This window comes from Heterodontus francisci, chromosome 41 (genome assembly GCF_036365525.1).
Source record: "Heterodontus francisci isolate sHetFra1 chromosome 41, sHetFra1.hap1, whole genome shotgun sequence".
NCBI lineage: Eukaryota > Metazoa > Chordata > Chondrichthyes > Heterodontiformes > Heterodontidae > Heterodontus > Heterodontus francisci.
In genome coordinates this window covers 13,570,885-13,580,310 of record NC_090411.1, presented here as the reverse complement: position 1 = coordinate 13,580,310, position 9,426 = coordinate 13,570,885, and the positions used below count along the sequence as shown (strand labels likewise).

General features: G+C 45.0%; 1 protein-coding gene across 5 annotated transcripts in view; it reads right to left on the bottom strand.

Annotated features, from left to right (window-relative positions):
* Positions 1 to 446: 446 nt before the first annotated feature.
* Positions 447 to 9,426, bottom strand: part of LOC137353256 (beta-1,4-mannosyl-glycoprotein 4-beta-N-acetylglucosaminyltransferase-like) — a 94,170-nt gene continuing 85,190 nt past the window's right edge. For 4 of the 5 annotated variants that reach the window (XR_010969826.1, XR_010969827.1, XR_010969828.1 and 1 more), the window contains exon 4: positions 447 to 1,179. The gene's annotated coding sequence lies outside the window, so the exon portion shown is untranslated. The remainder of the gene's footprint in view (positions 1,180 to 9,426) is intronic. The other variant, XR_010969830.1, reaches the window with a different exon arrangement.

Genomic DNA, 9,426 nt, shown 5'->3' with positions numbered 1-9,426 from the left:
CCTCAGTCCAGCTTGGTGGGGGAACCTTACACTGTGGTCTTTCCCCATTGAGCCTTTGCTGCGGCTGCCCCAAGCTTTAGTGCGTCCCTCAGCACGTAGTCCTGGACCTTGGAATGTGCCAGTCTGCAACATTCGGTGGTGGACAACTCTTTGCGCTGGAAGACCAGCAAGTTTCGGGCAGACCAAAGGGCGTCTTTCACCGAATTGATAGTCCTCCAGCAGCAGTTGATGTTTGTCTCGGTGTGCGTCCCTGGGAACAGCCCGTAGAGCACAGACTCCTGTGTTACAGAGCTGCTTGGGATGAACCTTGACAAAAACCACTGCATCTCTTTCCACACCTGCTTTGCAAAGGCACATTCCAGGAGGAGGTGGGCGACCGTCTCTTCCCCACCACAGCCAACGCGGGGGCACTGTGCGGAGGGGGCGAGACTTCGGGTGTGCATGAAGGATCTGACGGGGAGGGCCCTTCTCACCACCAGCCAAGCTACGTCTTGGTGCTTGTTTGAAAGTTCTGGTGATGAGGCATTCCGCCAAATGACTTTGACGGTCTGCTCGGGGAACCATCCGACAGGATCCACCGTTTCCTTTTCCCGTAGGGCCTTGAGGACATTCCGTGCAGACCACTGCCTGATGGACCGGTGGTCAAAGGTGTTTTTCCGCAGAAACTGCTCCACGAAGGATAGGTGGTACGGCGCCGCCCAACTGCATGGTGCGTTCCGCGGCAATGTGACCATTGTATTCAATTCATTCTCACGTTATGGTCAGCTCTAACATGCTCGATTCGTTGCCATCGCGAGCCATTTCAGGGGGCGTTTAGGGGTCAACCACATATAAGTCAGACTGGGTTAGGACTGCGGGTTTCCTTGCATTAAGGAAACGTGATTTGGGTTTGAAGTGTGGGGGAGGTTTAATTATAATTCCAACTCAGACCAGTCTGTGCAGCAGTGTGTCTGAGTGAGAGAGAGACTGTGTTCACTCAACTATGTGTCAGCGTCTGGCGAGAGGGGTGTGACAGAAACGATAGATTCAGCAGTAGCTGTGATCGGAACATGTTGCTTCCTGTCGAATGTTTCAGATCATGTGCTTGTGACTCAGCATCGATTCGAAAACAGATTTCAAGCCGCGCTTTTAAACTGAGATGGCTCCTCGGAAATGATTCGTCAAATACTCTTCAAGCAGCTGCATGGAGAGGGACAGAGCAGGAAGTTACAAAGCCTAGTGACTGCAACACCCTCAGTCTCCTTACACAATCAGCCTCAGCAGCCTCAATAGATATTACTGATTATATACCATATATTACTGTGTACAGTGTATGTTACCCATTATATAAGTCGCCACTGACTATATAAAGTTTATATTACTGATTGCATATAATGTATATTACTAACAGTACGGTGTACATTACTGACATTATAGTGTATATTACTGACTGTGTACAGTGTATATTACTGACAATTCTTTTCTTTTTCTTTTGGGCCTCCTTATCTCGAGAGACAATGGATACGCGCCTGGAGGTGGTCAGTGGTTTGTGAAGCAGCGCCTGGAGTGGCTATAAAGGCCAATTCTGGAGTGACAGGCTCTTCCACAGGTGCTGCAGAGAAATTTGTTTGTTGGGGCTGTTGCACAGTTGGCTCTCCCCTTGCGCCTCTGTCTTTTTTCCTGCCAACTACTAAGTCTCTTCGACTCGCCACAATTTAGCCCTGTCTTTATGGCTGCCCGCCAGCTCTGGCGAATGCTGGCAACTGACTCCCACGACTTGTGATCAATGTCACACGATTTCATGTCGCGTTTGCAGACGTCTTTATAACGGAGACATGGACGGCCGGTGGGTCTGATACCAGTGGCGAGCTCGCTGTACAATGTGTCTTTGGGGATCCTGCCATCTTCCATGTGGCTCACATGGCCAAGCCATCTCAAGCGCCGCTGGCTCAGTAGTGTGTATAAGCTGGGGATGTTGGCCACCTCGAGGACTTCTGTGTTGGAGATACGGTCCTGCCACCTGATGCCAAGGATTCCCCGGAGGCAGCGAAGATGGAATGAATTGAGATGTCGCTCTTGGCTGACATACGTTGTCCAGGCCTCGCTGCCATAGAGCAAGGTACTGAGGACACAGGCTTGATACACTCGGACTTTTGTGTTCTGTGTCAGTGCGCCATTTTCCCACACTCTCTTGGCCAGTCTGGACATAGCAGTGGAAGCCTTTCCCATGCGCTTGTTGATTTCTGCATCTAGAGACAGGTTACTGGTGATAGTTGAGCCTAGGTAGGTGAACTCTTGAACCACTTCCAGAGCATGGTCACCAATATTGATGGATGGAGCATTTCTGACGTCCTGCCCCATGATGTTCGTTTTCTTGAGGCTGATGGTTAGGCCAAATTCATTGCAGGCAGCCGCAAACCTGTCGATGAGACTCTGCAGGCACTCTTCAGTGTGAGATGTTAAAGCAGCATCGTCAGCAAAGAGGAGTTCCCTGATGAGGACTTTCCGTACTTTGGACTTTGCTCTTAGACGGGCAAGGTTGAACAACCTGCCCCTGATCTTGTGTGGAGGAAAATTCCTTCTTCAGAGGACTTGAACGCATGTGAAAGCAGCAGGGAGAAGAAGATCCCAAAAAGTGTGGGTGCAAGAACACAGCCCTGTTTCACGCCACTCAGGATAGGAAAGGGGTCTGATGAGGAGCCACCATGTTGAATTGTGCCTTTCATATTGTCATGGAATGAGGTGATGATACTTAGTAGCTTTGGTGGACATCCAATCTTTTCTAGTAGTCTGAAGAGACCACGTCTGCTGACGAGGTCAAAGGCTTTGGTGAGATCAATAAAAGCAATGTAGAGGCGCATCTATTGTTCACGGCATTTCTCCTGTATCTGACGAAGGGAGAACAGCATGTCAATGGTCGATCTCTCTGCACGAAAGCCACACTGTGCCTCAGGGTAGACGCGCTCGGCCAGCTTCTGGAGCCTGTTTAGAGCGACTCGAGCAAAGACTTTCCCCACTATGCTGAGCAGGGAGATTCCACGGTAGTTGTTGCAGTCACCGCGGTCACCTTTGTTTTTATAGAGGGTGATATTGGCATCACGCATGTCCTGAGGTACTGCTCTCTCGTCCCAGCACAGGCAAAGCAGTTCATGTAGTGCTGAGAGTATAGCAGACTTGGCACTCTTGATTATTTCAGGGGTAATGCTGTCCTTCTCAGGGACTTTTCCGCTGGCTAGAGAATCAATGGCATCGCTGAGTTCCGATTTGGTTGGCTGTATGTCCAGCTCATCCATGACTGGTAGAGGCTGGGCTGCATTGAGGGCAGTCTCAGTGACAACATTCTCCCTGGAGTACAGTTCTAGGTAGTGCTCAACCCAGCGGTCCATTTGTTTGCGTTGGTCAGTGATTATGTCCCCTGATTTAGATTTGAGGGGGGCGATCTTCTTGATGGTTGGCCCAAGAGCTCTCTTAATGCCATCATACATTCCTCTGATGTTTCCGGTGTCTGAGGCCAGCTGAATATGACTGCATAGGTGTTGCCAGTAGTCGTTTGCGCAGCCTCTGGCTGTTCTTTGTGCAGTGCTTCTGGCTGCTTTAAGTGCTATGGATGTTAACTCACCGGGGGCTTTCTTGTAGTTCAACAGTGCTTAGCGGCTATGACAGGTTCCAGCTCTTCATTATGAGATTGAAACCAGTCTGCATTTCTCTTCGCACTTTTGCCGTAGGTGGTCAAAGCTGACTCATAGATGGCATCTCTGATGTGGGCCCACTTGGTCTCAGCATCCCCTGTGGGAGTGTTTTGAAGGGCTGTTACAAGTGAATTTAGAAATTTTTGTAACAGCTGTGGGTGAGAAATTCTGCTCGTGTTGATGCGTGGGTGGCCCTTCTGCTTGGAATGATGCAACTTCTTTGGTCTGAGTCTAACCTTGCTGCACACCAGGGAGTGGTCGGTGTCGCAGTCCGCACTGTGGAAGCTGCGTGTGATTTGAACACTGTTTCAGGCGGTTCGCCTTGTGACAATGAGGTCTAGCTGGTGCCAACGACGCGATCTTGGGTGCCTCCATGAAACCTGGTGACAGGGTTTAGTGTGAAAGAACAAGTTGGTGATGCAGTGGTTATGATAGGTACACAACTCAAGCAGTCTCTGCCCGTTCTCATTCATCCTTCCAACGCCATAGCGCCCAAGGCAGGAGGGCCATGAGTCATCGTCGGCCCCAACCCTGGCATTAAAGTCCCCCAGCAGGAATAGGTGTTTGGTATTGGGGATGCTGTTAATGATGTTATGGAGTTCATTGTAGAACTGATCTTTAACCAGGTGGGGAGCAGAGTGTTGGAGCATAGATGCTGAGTAGGTGTACTAGACCAGAGGTGGTGAGCAGTCGCATGGACAGTATGCGTTCCGAGCCATTTGAGGGAGGCTCTATCATGCTGAGCAAGGAGTTTCTGATGGCGAAGCCCACTCCATGCTGTCTTGGTTCTTCAGGATCCCTACCCTGCCAGAAGAAGGTGTAGTCTTGCTCTTTTAGAGATCCACTCGCTGGGAGGCGTGTCTCCTGAAGTGCTGCAATGTCTACATTGAGTCTACTGAGCTCGTTGTTAATGATGGCGGTCTTCCGAGAATCGTTGATTTGTGTAAGGTCTTCCGACAGGCCAGGACACATAGTTCTGACATTCCAGCTTGCAAAGCGAAGGGCTGGTACCTTCTTTCCTTTTTTCGTGTTGTTTGGTGCGGTGTTTCAGTCCACCTTTCGGGCAATGACCCTGAGCTCCAAGCACCCATTGAAGCAGGTATACTGTGGCGGGACAGAACCATATTGACCGGGGGCTGCCCGGTTTGAGGCGGGCGGTAGCTGTCCAGTGAGGTGCGATGACCTCTCCCACCAACAAAGGCAACCCATGGCACCCAGTTTCTATGCCAATTTATCTGGACTAAAAACCCGTAACTGCTGCCTTCCGTGTTGTTTCAGTTGCTGTGAGGCAACTATGGAGTGACCTCTCCATGGCGCATGCCTGGGCGAATTTATGGAGGTTGAGAGTTGCCCAATCGTCAAAACCCCACTCTCGGCCTTTCTGGTGGGGTCCAAAGGAGTATAGAGCACGACATTTGGCACCGGTATGGCTGCAGGAACTGCCGGAAACATGCCAAAGGTGACACATGACCGCCTACGGGGTTCGGCTCTGGATTTTCTGTTCGGGTTTACTCCCTTAGCCTTGGTCTCTCCCGAGACGCCGACAAGACAGTGGGGTTGTTAAGGCCCCTACACAGGTGTAGGATGATGCACTGACTGCATACAGTGCGCATTACTGACTGTAAACACGGGGACTGTAGCATAGTGGTAATGTTACTAGACTAGAAATACAGAGGCTGAGACGAATGCTCCAGAGTCATGAGTTCAAATCCCACCACGTAGTGCATATTACTGATCATAAGCAGTGTTTATTACTGACTGTAGTGTATAGTACTGAATATAAACAGTGTATATTGCTGACCGTGCACAGTGTATAGCACTGACTGTATAGTGTATAGTACTGAATATAAACAGTGTACATTGCTGACTGTGCACAGTGTATAGCACTGACTGTATAGTGTACAGGTTTGCATCTGCCTGCAATGAATTTGGCCTAACCATCAGCCTCAAGAAAACGAACATCATGGGGCAGGATGTCAGAAATGCTCCATCCATCAATATTGGCGACCATGCTCTGGAAGTGGTTCAAGAGTTCACCTACCTAGGCTCAACTATCACCAGTAACCTGTCTCTAGATGCAGAAATCAACAAGCGCATGGGTAAGGCTTCCACTGCTATGTTCAGACTGGCCAAGAGAGTGTGGGAAAATGGCGCACTGACACGGAACACAAAAGTCCGAGTGTATCAGGCCTGTGTCCTCAGTACCTTGCTCTACGGCAGCGAGGCCTGGACAACGTATGCCAGCCAAGAGCGACGTCTCAATTCATTCCATCTTCGCTGCCTTCGGAGAATACTTGGCATCAGGTGGCAGGACTATATCTCCAACACAGAAGTCCTTGAAGCGGCCAACATCCCCAGCTTATACACACTACTGAGTCAGCGGCGCTTGAGATGGCTTGGCCATGTGAGCCGCATGGAAGATGGCAGGATCCCCAAAGACACATTGTACAGCGAGCTCGCCACTGGTATCAGACCCACCGGCCATCCATGTCTCCGTTATAAAGACGTCTGCAAACGCGACATGAAATCGTGTGACATTGATCACAAGTCGTGGGAGTCAGTTGCCAGCATTCGCCAGAGCTGGCGGGCAGCCATAAAGACAGGGCTAAATTGTGGCGAGTCGAAGAGACTTAGTAGTTGGCAGGAAAAAAGACAGAGGCGCAAGGGGAGAGCCAACTGTGCAACAGCCCCAACAAACAAATTTCTCTGCAGCACCTGTGGAAGAGCCTGTTACTCCAGAATTGGCCTTTATAGCCACTCCAGGCGCTGCTTCACAAACCACTGACCACCTCCAGGCGCGTATCCATTGTCTCTCGAGATAAGGAGGCCCAAAAGAAAGAAGAAAAGAAAGAACAGTCAGTAATATACAGTTTATAGTCAGTATTATACACTATACAGTCAGTACTATACACTGTGCACAGTCAGCAATGTACACTGTTTATAGTCAGTACTATACACTATACAGTCAGTAATATACAGTTTATAGTCAGTACTATACACTATACAGTCAGTACTATACACTGTGCACAGTCAGCAATATACACTGTTTATAGTCAGTATTGTACACCATACAGTCAATAATATACTGTTTATATTCAGTATTATACACTATACAGTCAGTACTATGCACTGTGCACAGTCAGCAATGTGCACTGTTTATAGTCAGTATTATACACTATACAGTCAGTAATATACAGTTTATAGTCAGTATTATACACTATACAGTCAGTACTATACACTGTGCACAGTCAGCAATGTACACTGTTTATAGTCAGTATTATACACTATACAGTCAGTACTATACACTGTGCACAGTCAGCAATATACACTGTTTATAGTCAGTATTATACACTATACAGTCAGTACTATACACTGTGCACAGTCAGCAATATACACTGTTTATAGTCAGTATTATACACTATACAGTCAGTACTATACACTGTGCACAGTCAGCAATGTACACTGTTTATAGTCAGTATTATACACTATACAGTCAGTAATATACAGTTTATATTCAGTACTATACACTATACAGTCAGTACTATGCACTGTTTATAGTCAGTATTATACACTATACAGTCAGTAATATACAGTTTATAGTCAGTATTATACACTATACAGTCAGTACTATACACTGTGCACAGTCAGCAATGTACACGGTTTATAGTCAGTATTATACACTATACAGTCAGCAATGTACACTGTTTATAGTCAGTACTATACACTATACAGTCAGTACTATACACTGTGCACAGTCAGCAATATACACTTTTTGTAGTCAGTATTATACACTATACAGTCAGTACTATACACTGTGCACAGTCAGCAATATACACTGTTTATAGTCAGTATTATACACTATACAGTCAGTACTATACACTGTGCACAGTCAGCAATGTACACTGTTTATAGTCAGTATTATACACTATACAGTCAGTAATATACAGTTTATATTCAGTACGATACACCATACAGTCAGTACTATACACTGTGCACAGTCAGCAATGTACACTGTTTATAGTCAGTATTATACACTATACAGTCAGTAATATACAGTTTATAGTCAGTATTATACACTATACAGTCAGTAATATACAGTTTATAGTCAGTATTATACACTCTACAGTCAGTAATATACAGTTTATAGTCAGTATTATACACTATACAGTCAGTAATATACAGTTTATATTCAGTACTATACACTATACAGTCAGTACTATACACTGTGCACAGTCAGCAATGTACACTGTTTATAGTCAGTACTATACACTATACAGTCAGTACTAGACACTGTGCACAGTCAGCAATGTACACTGTTTATAGTCAGTATTATACACTATATAGTCAGTAATATACAGTTTATATTCAGTACTATACACGAGACAGTCAGTAATATACAGTTTATAGTCAGTATTATACACTATACAGTCAGTACTATACACTGTGCACAGTCAGCAATGTACACGGTTTATAGTCAGTATTATACACTATACAGTCAGCAATGTACACTGTTTATAGTCAGTACTATACACTATACAGTCAGTACTATACACTGTGCAGAGTCAGCAATATACACTGTTTATAGTCAGTATTATACACTACACAGTCAGTACTATACACTTTGCACAGTCAGCAATATACACTTTTTATAGTCAGTATTATACACTATACAGTCAGTAATATACAGTTTATAGTCAGTATTATACACTATACAGTCAGTACTATACACTGTGCACAGTCAGCAATATACACTGTTTATAGTCAGTATTATACACTATACAGTCAGTACTATACACTGTGCACAGTCAGCAATGTACACTGTTTATAGTCAGTATTATACACAGTACAGTCAGTACTATACACTGTGCACAGTCAGCAATGTACACTGTTTATAGTCAGTATTATACACTATACAGTCAGTAATATACAGTTTATAGTCAGTACTATACACTATACAGTCAGTACTATACACTGCGCACAGTCAGCAATGTACACTGTTTATAGTCAGTATTATACACTATACAGTCAGTAATATACAGTTTATATTCAGTACTATACACTATACAGTCAGTACTATACACTGTGCACAGTCAGCAATGTACACGGTTTATAGTCAGTATTATACACTATACAGTCAGCAATGTACACTGTTTATAGTCAGTATTATACACTATACAGTCAGTAATATACAGTTTATAGTCAGTATTATACACTATACAGTCAGTACTATACACTGTGCACAGTCAGCAATGTACACGGGTTATAGTCAGTATTATACACTATACAGTCAGCAATGTACAATGTTTATAGTCAGTACTATACACTATACAGTCAGTACTATACACTGTGCAGAGTCAGCAATATACACTGTTTATAGTCAGTATTATACACTACACAGTCAGTACTATACACTTTGCACAGTCAGCAATATACACTTTTTATAGTCAGTATTATACACTATACAGTCAGTAATATACAGTTTATAGTCAGTATTATACACTATACAGTCAGTACTATACACTGTGCACAGTCAGCAATATACACTGTTTATAGTCAGTATTATACACTATACAGTCAGTACTATACACTGTGCACAGTCAGCAATGTACACTGTTTATAGTCAGTATTATACACTATACAGTCAGTAATAAACAGTTTATATTCAGTACTATACACTATACAGTCAGTGCTATACACTGTGCACAGTCAGCAATGTACACTGTTTATAGTCAGTATTATACACTATACAGTCAGTAAT